The sequence below is a fragment of the Oncorhynchus nerka genome, linkage group LG2, assembly GCF_034236695.1.
Source record: "Oncorhynchus nerka isolate Pitt River linkage group LG2, Oner_Uvic_2.0, whole genome shotgun sequence".
Lineage (NCBI taxonomy): Eukaryota > Metazoa > Chordata > Actinopteri > Salmoniformes > Salmonidae > Oncorhynchus > Oncorhynchus nerka.
Genome location: NC_088397.1, coordinates 95127919 through 95145295, shown reverse-complemented (window position 1 = coordinate 95145295; position 17377 = coordinate 95127919). Strand labels below are relative to the sequence as shown.

The 17377-nt window shown below is 43.0% G+C and overlaps 1 protein-coding gene across 1 annotated transcript in view; it reads left to right on the top strand.

Moving 5' to 3' along the window:
• The window catches only part of LOC115125561 (arf-GAP with coiled-coil, ANK repeat and PH domain-containing protein 3-like), a 185149-nt gene that overhangs the window by 59996 nt on the left and 107776 nt on the right, over window positions 1–17377 (top strand). The gene's annotated exons all lie outside the window — the stretch shown is intronic.

The following is a 17377-nucleotide window of genomic DNA, read 5'->3' as shown; positions in this document are numbered from 1 at the left end:
ATCAGAAAATGGCACCCTAGTCCCTATATCCCAAATGGCACCCTAGTCCCTATTTCCCAAATGGCACCCTAGTCCCTATATCCCAAATGGCACCCTAGTCCCTATATCCCAAATGGCACCCTAGTCCCTATATCCCAAATGGCACCCTAGTCCCTATATCCCAAATGGCACCCTAGTCCCTATATCCCAAATGGCACCCTAGTCCCTATGCGGTTCTGGCCCATACGAGTGCACGAAATAGTAAACTCAGGTACCATTGCAGATTAGAGGAAGAGATAACATAGAGATCTGGCAGCATATAGGTTCACACTTCCTTCACACCACAACAGAATGAGGGAACCCAGCTGGAGTATACATACCAGTATTCTAATGGGAGTTGCCCCCCAAAACAAACCTGATGTTTCCTGTGTTGGTAATTGGTTTGTTTTACTGTCAGATTTCAGAGAGCTTTGTGAACAGTAAGGGGTTGTGTGGCTCATTTGGTCTGTGTGTGTGTGTGCGTGTGTGTGTGCGTGTGTGTGCGTGCGTGCGTTGTGTGCGTGTGCGTGTGTGTGTGTGTGTGTGTGTGCGTGCGTGCGTGTGTGTGTGTGCGTCCGTGTGTGTGTGTGCGTGTGTGTGTGCGTGCGTGCGTGTGTGTGTGTGTGCGTGTGTATAATCAGTGTAGTTATGGTCATGACACGTGGGATCAACGTACTACTGTGGTATTAGTCTGTTACACAGTCAGTTACAGTGTGACTGTATTTAGTCTACAGTGTGACTGTCTTTAGTTTACAGTGTGACTGTGACTCTAGTTTACAGTGTGACTGTCTTTAGTTTACAGTGTGACTGGGTCTTTAGTTTACAGTGTGACTGTCTTTAGTTTACAGTGTGACTGTCTTTAGTTTACAGTGTGACTGGTCTTTAGTTTCAGTTTAGTTTACAGTGTGACTGTTTTTAGTTTACAGTGTAACTGTGTCTTTAGTTTTTAGTTTACAGTGTGACTGTCTTTAGTTTACAGTGTGACTGTGTTTAGTTTACAGTGTGACTGTGTCTTTAGTTTACAGTGTGACTGTCTTTAGTTTACAGTGTGACTGGGTCTTTAGTTTACAGTGTGACTGTCTTTAGTTTACAGTGTGACTGTCTTTAGTTTACAGTGTGACTGTGTCTTTAGTTTACAGTGAGACTGGGCCTTTAGTTTACAGTGTGACTGTGTCTTTAGTTTACAGTGTGACTGTGTCTTTAGTTTACAGTGTGACTGTCTTTAGTTTACAGTGTGACTGTCTTTAGTTTACAGTGTGACTGTCTTTTTACAGTGACTGTCTTTGACTGTGTCCTTAGTTTACAGTGTGACTGTGTCCTTAGTTTACAGTGTGACTGTCTTTAGTTTACAGTGTGACTGTGTCTTTAGTTTACAGTGTGACTGTCTTTAGTTTACAGTGTGACTGTGACTCTAGTTTACAGTGTGACTGTGTCTTTAGTTTACAGTTTGACTGTGTCTTTAGTTTACAGTGTGAATGTGTCTTTAGTTTACAGTGTGACTGTGACTCTAGTTTACAGTGTGACTGTGTCTTTAGTTTACAGTGTGACTGTGTCTTTAGTTTACAGTGTGACTGTGTCTTTAGTTTACAGTGTGACTGTGACTCTAGTTTACAGTGTGACTGTGACTCTAGTTTACAGTGTGACTGTGTCTTTAGTTTACAGTGTGACTGTGTCTTTAGTTTACAGTGTGACTGTGACTGTGACTGTCTTTAGTTTACAGTGTGACTGTGACTCTAGTTTACAGTGTGACGGTGACTCTAGTTTACAGTGTGACGGTGACTCTAGTTTACAGTGTGACTGTGTCTTTAGTTTACAGTGTGACTGGGTCTTTAGTTTACAGTGTGACTGTGTCTTTAGTTTACAGTGTGACTGGGCCTTTAGTTTACAGTGTGACTGTGTCTTTAGTTTACAGTGTGACTGTGTCTTTAGTTTACAGTGTGACTGTGTCTTTAGTTTACAGTGTGACTGGGTCTTTAGTTTACAGTGTGACTGTGTCTTTAGTTTACAGTGTGACTGGGCCTTTAGTTTACAGTGTGACTGTCTTTAGTTTACAGTGTGACTGTCTTTAGTTTACAGTGTGACTGTCTTTAGTTTACAGTGTGACTGTCTTTAGTTTACAGTGTGACTGTCTTTAGTTTACAGTGTGACTGTCTTTAGTTTACAGTGTGACTGTGTCTTTAGTTTACAGTGTGACTGTGTCTTTAGTTTACAGTGTGACTGTCTTTAGTTTACAGTGTGACTGTCTTTAGTTTACAGTGTGACTGTGTCTTTAGTTTACAGTGTGACTGTCTTTAGTTTACAGTGTGACTGTGTCTTTAGTTTACAGTGTGACTGGGCCTTTAGTTTACAGTGTGACTGTGACTTTAGTTTACAGTGTGACTGTGTCTTTAGTTTACAGTGTGACTGTGTCTTTAGTTTACAGTGTGACTGTCTTTAGTTTACAGTGTGACTGTGTCTTTAGTTTACAGTGTGACTGTCTTTAGTTTACAGTGTGACTGTGACTCTAGTTTACAGTGTGACTGGGTCTTCAGTTTACAGTGTGACTGTCTTTAGTTTACAGTGTGACTGTCTTTAGTTTACAGTGTGACTGTGTCTTTATTTTACAGTGTGACTGTGACTCTAGTTTACAGTCTGACTGCGTCTTTAGTTTACAGTGTGACTGTGTCTTTAGTTTACAGTGTGACTGGGTCTTTAGTTTACAGTGTGACTGTCTTTAGTTTACAGTGTGACTGTGTCTTTAGTTTACAGTGTGACTGTGTCTTTAGTTTACAGTGTGACTGTGTCTTTAGTTTACAGTGTGACTGTCTTTAGTTTACAGTGTGACTGTCTTTAGTTTACAGTGTGACTGTGTCTTTAGTTTACAGTGTGACTGTCTTTAGTTTACAGTGTGACTGTGCCTTTAGTTTACAGTGTGACTTTCTTCAGTTTACAGTGTGACTGGGTCTTCAGTTTACAGTGTGACTGTGACTCTAGTTTACAGTGTGACTGTGTCTTTAGTTTACAGTGTGACTGTAGTTTACAGTGTGACTGTGTCTTTAGTTTACAGTGTCTTTGACTGTGACTGTCTTTAGTTTACAGTGTGACAGTGTGACTGTGTCTTTAGTTTTAGTTTACAGTGTGTCTTTAGTTTACAGTGTGTCTTTAGTTTACAGTGTGACTGTGTCTTTGTTTACAGTGTGACTCTTTAGTTTACAGTGTGACTGTGTCTTTAGTTTACAGTGTGACTGTGTCTTTAGTTTACAGTGTGACTGTCTTTAGTTTACAGTGTGACTGTGTCTTTAGTTTACAGTGTGACTGTGTCTTTAGTTTACAGTGTGACTGTGTCTTTAGTTTACAGTGTGACTGTGTCTTTAGTTTACAGTGTGACTGTCTTTAGTTTACAGTGTGACTGTCTTTAGTTTAGTGTGACTGTGTCTTTGTTTACAGTGTGTGTCTTTAGTTTACAGTGTGACTGTCTTTAGTTTACAGTGTGACTGTGTCTAGTTTACAGTGTGAGTCTTTTTACAGTGTGACTGTGTGACAGTGTGACTGTTCTTTAGTTTACAGTGTGACTGTGTCTAGTTTACAGTGTGACTGTGTCTTTAGTTTACAGTGTGACTGTGTCTTTAGTTTACAGTGTGACTGTCTTTAGTTTACAGTGTGACTTAGTTTACAGTGTGGCTGTGTCTTTAGTTTACAGTGTGACTGTGTCTTTAGTTTACAGTGTGACTGTGTCTTTAGTTTACAGTGTGACTGTGTCTTTAGTTTACAGTGTGACTGTGACTTTAGTTTACAGTGTGACTGTGTCTTTAGTTTACAGTGTGACTGTGTCTTTAGTTTACAGTGTGACTGTCTTTAGTTTACAGTGTGACTGTGACTTTAGTTTACAGTGTGTCTTTAGACAGTGTGACTGTCTTTAGTTTACAGTGTGTGTGACTGTGGTCTTTAGTTTACAGTGTCTTTGACAGTGTGACTGTCTCTAGTTTACAGTGTGACTGTGTCTTTAGTTTACAGTGTGACATGGGTCTTTAGTTTACAGTGTGACTGTGTCTTTAGTTTACAGTGTGACTGTGACTCTAGTTTACAGTGTGACTGTGTCTTTAGTTTACAGTGTGACTGTGACTCTAGTTTACAGTGTGACTGTGTCTTTAGTTTACAGTGTGACTGGGTCTTTAGTTTACAGTGTGACTGTGTCTTTAGTTTACAGTGTGACTGTGACTCTAGTTTACAGTGTGACTTGATATTTAGTTTACAGTGTGACTGTGTCTTTGTTTACTGTGACATGGGTCTTTAGTTTACAGTGTGACTGTGTCTTTAGTTTACAGTGTGACTGTGACTCTAGTTTACAGTGTGACTGGTCTTTAGTTTACAGTGTGACTGTTTAGTTTACAGTGTGACTGTGTCTTTAGTTTACAGTGTGACTGTGTCTTTAGTTTACAGTGTGACTGTGACTCTAGTTTACAGTGTGACTGTGTCTTTAGTTTACAGTGTGACATGGGTCTTTAGTTTACAGTGTGACTGTGTCTTTAGTTTACAGTGTGACTGTGACTCTAGTTTACAGTGTGACTGTGTCTCTAGTTTACAGTGTGACTGTGACTGTGACTCTAGTTTACAGTGTAGCTGGTGTTAGATTAGTCAGGTTATCAGCCTGGAAGCAGAAATGGACCAACACCTAGTGTAACGTGTGCACTGGGAGTCAGGAAGCAAGTTCAGGGAGTGAATCATTAATAAACAAATTATACAAAACAAGAAACATGAACAACACACAGACATGAAACTGGAACAGAAACAATGACGCCTGGGGAAGGAAACAAAGGGAGAGACAGATATAGGGAAGGAACCAATGGGAGAGACAGATATAGGGAAGGAACCAAAGGGAGTGACATATATAGGGAAGGAACCAAAGGGAGAGACATAGAGGCCGAAGAGGGAGGAGCACACGTGACCCCTGGCCTCCGTGCCTTAGTTTGTCGACCAATTCGCTTGCAACATTAGGATCATGAGTTAAATTCCAGCTGGGGGGCTACCTTTACAAAATAAATGTACGCGCTCGTGACTAATCGCTTTCTCTAAAAGTGTATGCTGAACGGCATATATGACAATATAGCCTGGTCCTACATCTGGGCTGTCTTGCCAGCAACGACAAGAGAGTTGTCAAGACAGCACACACAGGCCTTGGACCAGGCTAGGCAACACCAAGGTTGTGGGTGCAATTATTATCAATAGTTGTTTCGGGATGGTGGATGGCTTTTCTCTTTGGTTCTGGGAGAGAGAAGAGACTCATAACAGTTAAATGAAATGGATTATAGAATAGACACAAGAAGACCTTGTCCATCTTTGTCACAATGATGTATAAGCCGCTTTGTCTGATCACAGTTAATTCAGTCAATCGTTTCTTCTGGGAGTCAGAATGAATCAGGGCGAGGTTAGCCTGTGATCGGGGTGTTTGTGGGGCAGTGAAGGCCTCTTTGTTTGTAATGAAAGCGTCACTGAGTAGACTGTGTTTTATTTGGGCTAGTTTGTGGGTTTTTGTTTTGGTGTGAAAAGCGGACAGTTTGGAGTAATGGGTGTTAGTGTGATTAGTGGTGTGTGTTTGGCTGACACAGCTAGGAGGACAGAGGCTTGGTTTCAAGCTAGACAGTGTTTAAAGACTCTGCAGATGTCCCCCCCCCCTCAACTCCCTTCTCTTTAGAACACACACTCTCTCTCTCCCTGTGACTCCCATCTCAACGCCTGAAGGGAGAGGGAGCAGAGCTTCCAACTAGCCCTCTGAGCCTGCTAATTATTAATATTGATGAGGGGATGATGAGAGAGAGAGAGAGACAGAGAGAGAGACAGAGAGAGAGAGAGACAGAGAGAGAGAGAGACAGACAGACAGACAGACAGACAGACAGACAGACAGACAGAGACAGAGAGGTAGATAACAGATTAGTCAGAAGTGAGCTGCTCTCTGTGTGAAGATGTGTGTGTGTGTGTGTGTGTGTGTGTGTGTGTGTGTGTGTGTGTGTGTGTGTGTGTGTGTGTGTGTGTGTCTTAAGACAGTCTGTGTCTACTTAATCAACTTAATCAAACTTGCAGAGAAGATTAGCGCAGCGACGCTTAATCAGTAAATCCAAATACTTCGTTTGTGATGTAATGGATACTCAGTTTAGATTACTGTGATGTAATGGATACTCAGTTTAGATTACTGTGATTATTGTGATGTAATGGATACTCAGTTTAGCGAACATCCCCATCTGTGTGTGGTCAGCCTTAGTGTGGTCAGTCTATGTGTGGTCAGCCTTAGTGTGGTCAGCCTTAGTGTGGTCAGTCTATGTGTGGTCAGTCTATGTGTGGTCAGTCTATGTGTGGTCAGTCTATGTGTGGTCAGCCTTAGTGTGGTCAGTCTATGTGTGGTCAGTCTATGTGTGGTCAGCCTTAGTGTGGTCAGTCTATGTGTGGTCAGCCTTAGTGTGGTCAGCCTTTATGTGGTCAGCCTTTATGTGGTCAGCCTTTATGTGGTCAGCCTTAGTGTGGTCAGTCTATGTGTGGTCAGTCTATGTGTGGTCAGTCTATGTGTGGTCAGTCTATGTGTGGTCAGCCTTAGTGTGGTCAGTCTATGTGTGGTCAGTCTATGTGTGGTCAGCCTTAGTGTGGTCAGTCTATGTGTGGTCAGTCTATGTGTGGTCAGCCTTAGTGTGGTCAGCCTTTATGTGGTCAGCCTTAGTGTGGTCAGTCTATGTGTGGTCAGCCTTAGTGTGGTCAGTCTATGTGTGGTCAGTCTATGTGTGGTCAGCCTTAGTGTGGTCAGTCTATGTGTGGTCAGTCTATGTGTGGTCAGCCTTAAGTGTGGTCAGTCTATGTGTGGTCAGTCTATGTGTGGTCAGCCTTAGTGTGGTCAGTCTATGTGTGGTCAGTCTATGTGTGGTCAGCCTTAGTGTGGTCAGTCTATGTGTGGTCAGTCTATGTGTGGTCAGCCTTAGTGTGGTCAGCCTTTATGTGGTCAGCCTTTATGTGGTCAGCCTTTATGTGGTCAGCCTTAGTGTGGTCAGTCTATGTGTGGTCAGTCTATGTGTGGTCAGTCTATGTGTGGTCAGCCTTTATGTGTGGTCAGTCTATGTGTGGTCAGTCTTAGTGTGGTCAGCCTTTATGTGGTCAGTCTATGTGTGGTCAGCCTTAGTGTGGTCAGTCTATGTGTGGTCAGTCTATGTGTGGTCAGTCTATGTGTGGTCAGCCTTTATGTGGTCAGCCTTAGTGTGGTCAGTCTATGTGTGGTCAGCCTTTATGTGGTCAGCCTTAGTGTGGTCAGTCTATGTGTGGTCAGTCTTAGTGTGGTCAGCCTTTATGTGGTCAGTCTATGTGTGGTCAGCCTTAGTGTGGTCAGCCTTTATGTGGTCAGCCTTAGTGTGGTCAGTCTATGTGTGGTCAGTCTTAGTGTGGTCAGCCTTTATGTGGTCAGTCTATGTGTGGTCAGCCTTAGTGTGGTCAGTCTATGTGTGGTCAGTCTATGTGTGGTCAGCCTTTATGTGGTCAGTCTTAGTGTGGTCAGCCTTTATGTGGTCAGTCTATGTGTGGTCAGTCTATGTGTGGTCAGTCTATGTGTGGTCAGCCTTTATGTGGTCAGTCTTAGTGTGGTCAGCCTTTATGTGGTCAGTCTATGTGTGGTCAGTCTATGTGTGGTAAGTCTATGTGTGGTCAGCCTTTATGTGGTCAGCCTTTATGTGGTCAGCCTTAGTGTGGTCAGCCTTTATGTGGTCAGCCTTAGTGTGGTCAGCCTTAGTGTGGTCAGCCTGTGTGTGGTCAGTCTTAGTGTGGTCAGCCTTAGTGTGGTCAGCCTGTGTGTGGTCAGTCTATGTGTGGTCAGCCTTAGTGTGGTCAGTCTATGTGTGGTCAGTCTTTATGTGGTCAGTCTTTATGTGGTCAGCCTTAGTGTGGTCAGCCTTTATGTGGTCAGCCTTTATGTGGTCAGCCTTTATGTGGTCAGTCTATGTGTGGTCAGCCTTAGTGTGGTCAGCCTTTATGTGGTCAGCCTTTATGTGGTCAGTCTATGTGTGGTCAGCCTTTATGTGGTCAGTCTATGTGTGGTCAGCCTTAGTGTGGTCAGTCTATGTGTGGTCAGTCTTTATGTGGTCAGTCTTTATGTGGTCAGCCTTTATGTGTGGTCAGTCTATGTGTGGTCAGTCTATGTGTGGTCAGTCTATGTGTGGTCAGTCTATGTGTGGTCAGCCTTTATGTGGTCAGCCTTTATGTGTTGTCAGTCTATGTGTGGTCAGCCTTTATGTGGTCAGCCTTTATGTGGTCAGCCTTTATGTGGTCAGCCTTAGTGTGGTCAGCCTTTATGTGGTCAGCCTTTATGTGGTCAGTCTATGTGTGGTCAGCCTTTATGTGGTCAGCCTTAGTGTGGTCAGCCTTAGTGTGGTCAGCCTTAGTGTGGTCAGCCTTAGTGTGGTCAGCCTTAGTGTGGTCAGCCTTAGTGTGGTCAGCCTTTATGTGGTCAGCCTTTATGTGGTCAGCCTTTATGTGGTCAGCCTATGTGTGGTCAGTCTATGTGTGGTCAGCCTTTATGTGGTCAGCCTTTATGTGGTCAGCCTTAGTGTGGTCAGCCTTTATGTGGTCAGCCTTAGTGTGGTCAGCCTTTATGTGGTCAGCCTTAGTGTGGTCAGCCTTAGTGTGGTCAGCCTTTATGTGGTCAGCCTTAGTGTGGTCAGTCTTTATGTGGTCAGCCTTTATGTGGTCAGCCTTTATGTGGTCAGTCTATGTGTGGTCAGTCTATGTGTGGTCAGCCTTAGTGTGGTCAGCCTTTATGTGGTCAGTCTTTATGTGGTCAGCCTTTATGTGGTCAGCCTTTATGTGGTCAGTCTATGTGTGGTCAGTCTATGTGTGGTCAGTCTATGTGTGGTCAGCCTTTATGTGGTCAGCCTTAGTGTGGTCAGCCTTTATGTGGTCAGCCTTAGTGTGGTCAGACTTTATGTGGTCAGCCTTAGTGTGGTCAGTCTTTATGTGGTCAGCCTTTATGTGGTCAGTCTATGTGTGGTCAGTCTATGTGTGGTCAGCCTTAGTGTGGTCAGCCTTAGTGTGGTCAGCCTTTATGTGGTCAGTCTATGTGTGGTCAGCCTTAGTGTGGTCAGTCTATGTGTGGTCAGTCTTAGTGTGGTCAGCCTTAGTGTGGTCAGTCTATGTGTGGTCAGTCTTAGTGTGGTCAGCCTTAGTGTGGTCAGTCTGTGTGGTCAGCCTTAGTGTGGTCAGCCTTTATGTGGTCAGTCTATGTGTGGTCAGTCTATGTGTGGTCAGTCTTAGTGTTGTCAGTCTATGTGTGGTCAGCCTTAGTGTGGTCAGCCTTAGTGTGGTCAGCCTTAGTGTGGTCAGCCTTAGTGTGGTCAGCCTTTATGTGGTCAGCCTTAGTGTGGTCAGTCTATGTGTTGAATATAAATGTATGGAGTTGGATGGTGATGAATGTGGTTAACACAATGTGTTAATTTTCTATATTCTTTTTGATCAGGAATAATATTTGATTTGATGTGTATGAAATTGTTTGGTGAAATATACCTAAAAGGACAGAAATATACCTAAAAGGACAGAAATATACCTAAAAGGACAGAAATATACCTAAAAGGACAGAAATATACCTAAAAGGACAGAAATATACCTCCTAAAAGGACAGAAATATACCTAAAAGGACAGAAATATACCTCCTAAAAGGACAGAAATATACCTAAAAGGACAGAAATATACCTAAAAGGACAGAAATATACCTAAAAGGACAGAAATATACCAGAAATATACCTAAAAGGACAGAAATATACCTAAAAGGACAGAAATATACCTAAAAGGACAGAAATATACCACCTAAAAGGACAGAAATATACCTAAAAGGACAGAAATATACCTAAAAGGACAGAAATATACCTAAAAGGACAGAAATATACCTCCTAAAAGGACAGAAATATACCTAAAAGGACAGAAATATACCTAAAAGGACAGAAATATACCTAAAAGGACATGAATATACCTAAAAGGACATGAATTTAAATAATAATAGTTGTATTTCCAAATGTGATCGTCATGATTTAGTGACTGCTAAGAATTCCTTTTGATGTCCTGGGATCTTTGAAAAGACAAACTAACTTTCTGTTTTGTCAGCTTAGACTCCAGGCATATATTTTAGTGTTCATCTCTTAGCAGACAGTCGTGTTCTTTTGATGAATGCATTTATGTTTTGAGAAGGCTAGACACATTTTGAAAAAATATTTACTGTTTTTCCAAAACCGGCATTGTTCTAAAAAGTGCTCATAAACGATTGAGAAAAAGCTCTAATATTCTGTAATTAAAAATTATATATATATTTTTTTACAAATAAATAAATACAACAAACATCGTAGAAACAGCAACTCTTTGCTGTATGTTGTTGAATCTCTCTCTAGTCATGGTTTTATGAGGTTTGAAATCTCACCGTATCAACATTGCTATGTGTTCCAGGTTCTGATTGGCCAGCGGTAGGTCTATAGGTGCACTTGATTGGCTATCTGGGCCTGCCGTGTAGGCTGAGTTCCGCCTCCAGGCACATGAAATGGTGATCTGAGCTATCTGATTGGCCAGCGGTAGGTCTATAGGTGCACTTGATTGGCTATCTGGGCCTGCCGGGTAGGCTGAGTTCCGCCTCCAGACACATGAAATGGTGATCTGAGCTATCTGATTGGCCAGCGGTAGGTCTATAGGTGCACTTGATTGGCTATCTGGGCCTGCCAGGTAGGCTGAGTTCCGCCTCCAAACACATGAAATGGTGATCTGAGCTATCTGATTGGCCAGCGGTAGGTCTATAGGTGCACTTGATTGGCTATCTGGGCCTGCCGGGTAGGCTGAGTTCCGCCTCCAGACACATGAAATGGTGATCTGAGCTATCTGATTGGCCAGCGGTAGGTCTATAGGTGCACTTGATTGGCTATCTGGGCCTGCCGTGTAGGCTGAGTTCCGCCTCCAGACACATGAAATGGTGATCTGAGCTATCTGATTGGCCAGCGGTAGGTCTATAGGTGCACTTGATTGGCTATCTGGGCCTGCCGGGTAGGCTGAGTTCCGCCTCCAGACACATGAAATGGTGATCTGAGCTATCTGATTGGCCAGTGAAATGGTTTAAAATGGGATCATTTTACCTCCCGGTGCCAGAGCTGCTGAATCCAGTGAACAGAGATGGAGCCACAAGGATTTATCATCGGATGTTTTTTACAGAAATGTTTGGTGATTGATTTTGGAGATCGACCAGTCGATCACGATCGACCATTTGGTGACCACTGCTGCACACACACACACACACACACACACACACACATTAGAGCGTAACCTTGACATCATGACAGCTTTGTGTTAGATTATTGATTTCTCCAACCCCCTAAAATGCCTGTTCACATGAGTGCCCCAGCATATGTGTGTGTGTGTGTGTGTGTGTGTGTGTGTGTGTGTGTGTGTGTGTGTGTGTGTGTGTGTGTGTGTGTGTGTGTGTGTAGAAAGTCATGCCCTTGTTGAAGGAGGCAGAACTGAGTGATTTCCCCTTAGATAAGCCAGCTGCAAAGTCAGAATTGGTTATATTGCAAAAATTCATGAAAATGTACTTTTTGGTCTTAATTCAAGGTTAGGCATTAGGGTTAGGAGTGTGGTTAAGGTTAGGATTAAAGTCAGGGTTAAGGTTAGGATTAAAGTCAGGGTTAAGGTTAGGATTAAAGTCAGGGTTAAGGTTAGGATTAAAGTCAGGGTTAAGGTTAGGATTAAAGTCAGGGTTAAGGTTAGGATTAAAGTCAGGGTTAAGGTTAGGATTAAAGTCAGGGTTAAGGTTAGGGTTAAAGTCAGGGTTAAGGTTAGGATTAAAGTCAGGGTTAAGGTTAGGGTTAAAGTCAGGGTTAAGGTTAGGGTTCAAATCAGATTGTATGACTTTGTGGCTGTGCCAGCTAGTGACCACTGCAGAGCTGCCTCCAGAACAACATTCATTTATAAAAAAAAGGCTAAACTGCTCAGAGTTCGTCATGACTTCATGGACTCTGACAGGGAGAAGGGTGTTTTTGCAGAATTACCCCTTCCCTCTCTCTCTCTCTCTCTCTCTCTCTCTCTCTCTCTCTCTCTCTCTCTCTCTCTCTCTCTCTCTCTCTCTGTCTCTCTCTCTCTCTCTCTCTCTCACCTCACTCTCTGTCTCTCTCTCCCTCCCTCCCCCTCTCTCCCTCTCTCCCTCCCTCCCTCTCTCTCCCCATCTCTCTCCCTCCCTCCCTCTCTCTCCCCATCTCTCTCTCTATCTCCCCATCTCTCTCTCTGTCTCTCTCTCTCCCCCTCTCTCTCTCTCTCTCTCTGTCTCTCTCTCCCCCTCTCTCTCTATCTCTCCCTCTCTCTCTCTCTCTCTCTCTCTCTCTCTATCCCCCCCTCTCTCTCTCTCTCTCTTGTTATTACTGTGTTAATAGATGCTACACTACAGACAGAACAGCAGTTACTTTGTTTATGCTTAGTGTTAGAGGGATTGATGTCAACCATTAACAGGAGGAGGGAGAGAGCAGAGATTGAAATGGGATGTAGTGGATAGAGAAGAGGCCTAAATCTGAACTGTGGAATTCTGGGAATGTGTTCAAGTAAAACCCCCAGTGACGCCTCTAGCACTGCGATGCAGTGCCTTAGACCGCTGCGCCACTCAGGAGGCCCGAGCTGTTATTAGATTTTTAAAGAAACTCCCTTCAATAGAAGGACATTGTATTTTGTGTTATTGGATGAGTCACGTTGGTTAGTCAGCTGTTTGGAAGAGTGTGAGCTTGGTGTTGTGATTGTGAGGTCACCATCTCCCGGGAGACAACTGATGTGTGTTCTAGAACACAGGTGTGAAGTTCTCCCTCGCCACGGAAACAATCTGTGGGTGTTCCGACCATAAACTCATGAGTAAACTCATAGGTGAACTTTGACTGGTAAACTCATGGGTGAACTTTGACTAGTAAACTCATGGGTGAACTTTGACTGATAAACTCATGAGTAAACTCATGGGTGAACTTTGACTGATAAACTCATGAGTAAAATCATGGGTGAACTTTGACTGATAAACTCATGGGTGAACTTTGACTAGTAAACTCATGGGTGAACTTTGACTAGTAAACTCATGGGTGAACTTTGACTGATAAACTCATGAGTAAACTCATGGGTGAACTTTGACTGATAAACTCATGGGTGAACTTTGACTAGTAAACTCATGGGTGAACTTTGACTGGTAAACTCATGGGTGAACTTTGACTAGTAAACTCATGGGTGAACTTTGACTAGTAAACTCATGGGTGAACTTTGACTGATAAACTCATGGGTGAACTTTGACTGATAAACTCATGGGTGAACTTTGACTAGTAAACTCATGGGTGAACTTTGACTGATAAACTCATGGGTGAACTTTGACTAGTAAACTCATGAGTAAACTTTGACTAGTAAACTCATGGGTGAACTTTGACTGATAAACTCATGGGTGAACTTTGACTGATAAACTCATGGGTGAACTTTGACTGATAAACTCATGGGTGAACTTTGACTAGTAAACTCATGAGTAAACTTTGACTAGTAAACTCATGGGTGAACTTTGACTGATAAACTCATGGGTGAACTTTGACTGATAAACTCATGGGTAAACTTTGACTAGTAAACTCATGGGTGAACTTTGACTAGTAAACTCATGGGTGAACTTTGACTAGTAAACTCATGAGTAAACTTTGACTAGTAAACTCATGGGTAAACTTTGACTAGTAAACTCATGGGTGAACTTTGACTAGTAAACTCATGGGTGAACTTTGACTAGTAAACTCATGGGTGAACTTTGACTAGTAAACTCATGGGTGAACTTTGACTAGTAAACTCATGGGTGAACTTTGACTAGTAAACTCATGGGTGAACTTTGAATGATAAACTCATGGGTGAACTTTGACTAGTAAACTCATGAGTAAACTTTGACTAGTAAACTCATGAGTAAACTTTGACTAGTAAACTCATGGGTGAACTTTGACTGATAAACTCATGGGTGAACTTTGACTGATAAACTCATGGGTGAACTTTGAATGATAAACTCATGGGTGAACTTTGACTAGTAAACTCATGAGTAAACTTTGACTAGTAAACTCATGAGTAAACTTTGACTAGTAAACTCATGGGTGAACTTTGACTGATAAACTCATGGGTGAACTTTGACTGATAAACTCATGGGTGAACTTTGACTGATAAACTCATGAGTAAACTTTGACTAGTAAACTCATGAGTAAACTTTGACTAGTAAACTCATGGGTGAACTTTGACTAGTAAACTCATGGGTGAACTTTGACTGATAAACTCATGAGTAAACTTTGACTAGTAAACTCATGAGTAAACTTTGACTAGTAAACTCATGGGTAAACTTTGACTAGTAAACTCATGGGTGAACTTTGAATGATAAACTCATGGGTGAACTTTGACTAGTAAACTCATGAGTAAACTTTGACTAGTAAACTCATGAGTAAACTTTGACTAGTAAACTCATGGGTGAACTTTGACTGATAAACTCATGGGTGAACTTTGACTGATAAACTCATGGGTGAACTTTGACTGATAAACTCATGAGTAAACTTTGACTAGTAAACTCATGAGTAAACTTTGACTAGTAAACTCATGGGTGAACTTTGACTAGTAAACTCATGGGTGAACTTTGACTGATAAACTCATGAGTAAACTTTGACTAGTAAACTCATGAGTAAACTTTGACTAGTAAACTCATGAGTAAACTTTGACTAGTAAACTCATGAGTAAACTTTGACTAGTAAACTCATGGGTAAACTTTGACTAGTAAACTCATGGGTAAACTTTGACTAGTAAACTCATGGGTGAACTTTGACTAGTAAACTCATGGGTGAACTTTGACTAGTAAACTCATGGGTGAACTTTGACTAGTAAACTCATGGGTGAACTTTGACTAGTAAACTCATGGGTAAACTTTGACTAGTAAACTCATGGGTAAACAAACTTTGACTGATAAACTCATGGGTGAACTTTGACTAGTAAACTCATGGTTACATTTTGACTGGTAAACTCATGGTTACATTTTGACTAGGAATGGCTGCCTGGTATTGTGATGCAATGATTACCATGGTAATGTAGAATGTTCTATCAACTGATGCTGGATTACCATGGTAATGTAGAATGTTCTATCAACTGATGCTGAATTGCCATGGTAATGTAGAATGTTCATTCAAATGATGCTGGATTACCATGGTAATGTAGAATGTTCTATCAACTGATGCTGGATTGCCATGGTAATGTAGAATGTTCATTCAATATATACTAAGGGATGTGGCTCATGCAATGGAATGTATTTTTTGTAATGTCAATTGAGATGACACAACCAATCACAGCACAGATTGAAGGGTACACTTCCTGCTTTTACTTCCTAGCATGGGTACACTCAAAATGGCTGCCAGTCCATCCATTATGCCAGCATTAACTTGAATGGAGATGCCCTTTCTACTCATTCTTATTTCTATGGTTCCCAAAGTCCTAAATCATCTCAGGATTCTCTCTCCCTCCATCCTGTGGCGTCTGTCTCATTCACGCCAGTTTACTCCTCTAATCTCTACCCCAACCAGTGTCCTTCATATCTACCCCAACCAGTGTCCTTCATCTCTACCCCAACCAGTGTCCTTCATCTCTACCCCCACCAGTGTCCTTCATATCTACCCCCACCAGTGTCCTTCATATCTACCCCAACCAGTGTCCTTCATCTCTACCCCAACCAGTGTCCTTCATCTCTACCCCAACCAGTGTCCTTCATCTCTACCCCAACCAGTGTCCTTCATATCTACCCCCACCAGTGTCCTTCATATCTACCCCCACCAGTGTCCTTCATATCTACCCCAACCAGTGTCCTTCATCTCTACCCCAACCAGTGTCCTTCATCTCTACCCCAACCAGTGTCCTTCATCTCTACCCCCACCAGTTTTCTACTGTACATATCTACCCCAACCAGTGTCCTTCATATCTACCCCAACCAGTGTCCTTCATCTCTACCCCAACCAGTGTCCTTCATCTCTACCCCAACCAGTGTCCTTCATCTCTACCCCCACCAGTTTTCTACTGTACATATCTACCCCCACCAGTTTTCTACTGTTCATTTCTACCCCCACCAGTGTCCTTCATATCTACCCCCACCAGTGTCCTTCATATCTACCCCCACCAGTGTCCTTCATCTCTACCCCCACCAGTGTCCTTCATATCTACCCCCACCAGTGTCTTTCATATCTACCCCCACCAGTGGTCTTCATTTCTACCACCACCAGTGTCCTTCATCTCTACCCCCACCAGTGTCCTTCATATCTACCCCACCAGTGTCCTTCATATCTACCCCCACCAGTGTCCTTCATATCTACCCCACCAGTGTCCTTCATATCTACCCCCACCAGTGTCCTTCATATCTACCCCCACCAGTGTAGCTGACCATACATTACCTGTAGCTGACAATACATTACCTGTAGCTGACAATACATTACCTGTAGCTGACAATACATTACCTGTAGTTGGCCATACATTACCCGTAGCTGGCCATACATTACCTGTAGCTGGCCATACATTACCTGTAGCTGGCCATACATTACCTGTAGCTGGCCATACATTACCTGTAGCTGACCATACATTACCTGTAGCTGGCCATACATTACCTGTAGCTGGCCATACATTACCTGTAGCTGACCATACATTACCTGTGGCCATACATTACCTGTAGCTGGCCATACATTACCTGTAGCTGACCATACATTACTGGCCATACATTACCTGTGGCTGTGTGTGTATTAGGTGGTAGATGTTGAATGCCCAGCTGCCCCCTGACTGCCTTCTCTCCCCCTTGGGGTTTACTATTCCATTAGACCCAAATATAAACACACACACACACACATGAAGTGGTCAGTTGTCATGGTAACCCCCTATATGTGGGCCGTGGAGGGGGTCCCTTAGGCCTCAGCATGCTTCTCTAAGTGGCTTCACACACACACACAGACACACACACACACACACACACACACACACACACACACAGAACAAAATAAGGCCATCAGACCGACCTATCACGTTAGCCATCCCCCCCAGGGGGTGGGACCATGCACATCCACGGTCCCATCAGACCGACCTATCACGTTAGCCATCCCCCCCAGGGGGTGGGACCAAGCACATCCACAATTAAACTCACCAAAAACAATACCGAACAAACTAAACGTGAAGTAAATGCAGTGTTCACAGGCACTACGCAAAAACAAGATCCCACAAACAACAGGCGGGAAAAGGCTGCCTAAATATGATCCCCAATCAGAGACGACGATAGACAGCTGCCTCTGATTGGGAACCATACCAGGCTAACATAGAACTAAACAACCTAGATAGGAAC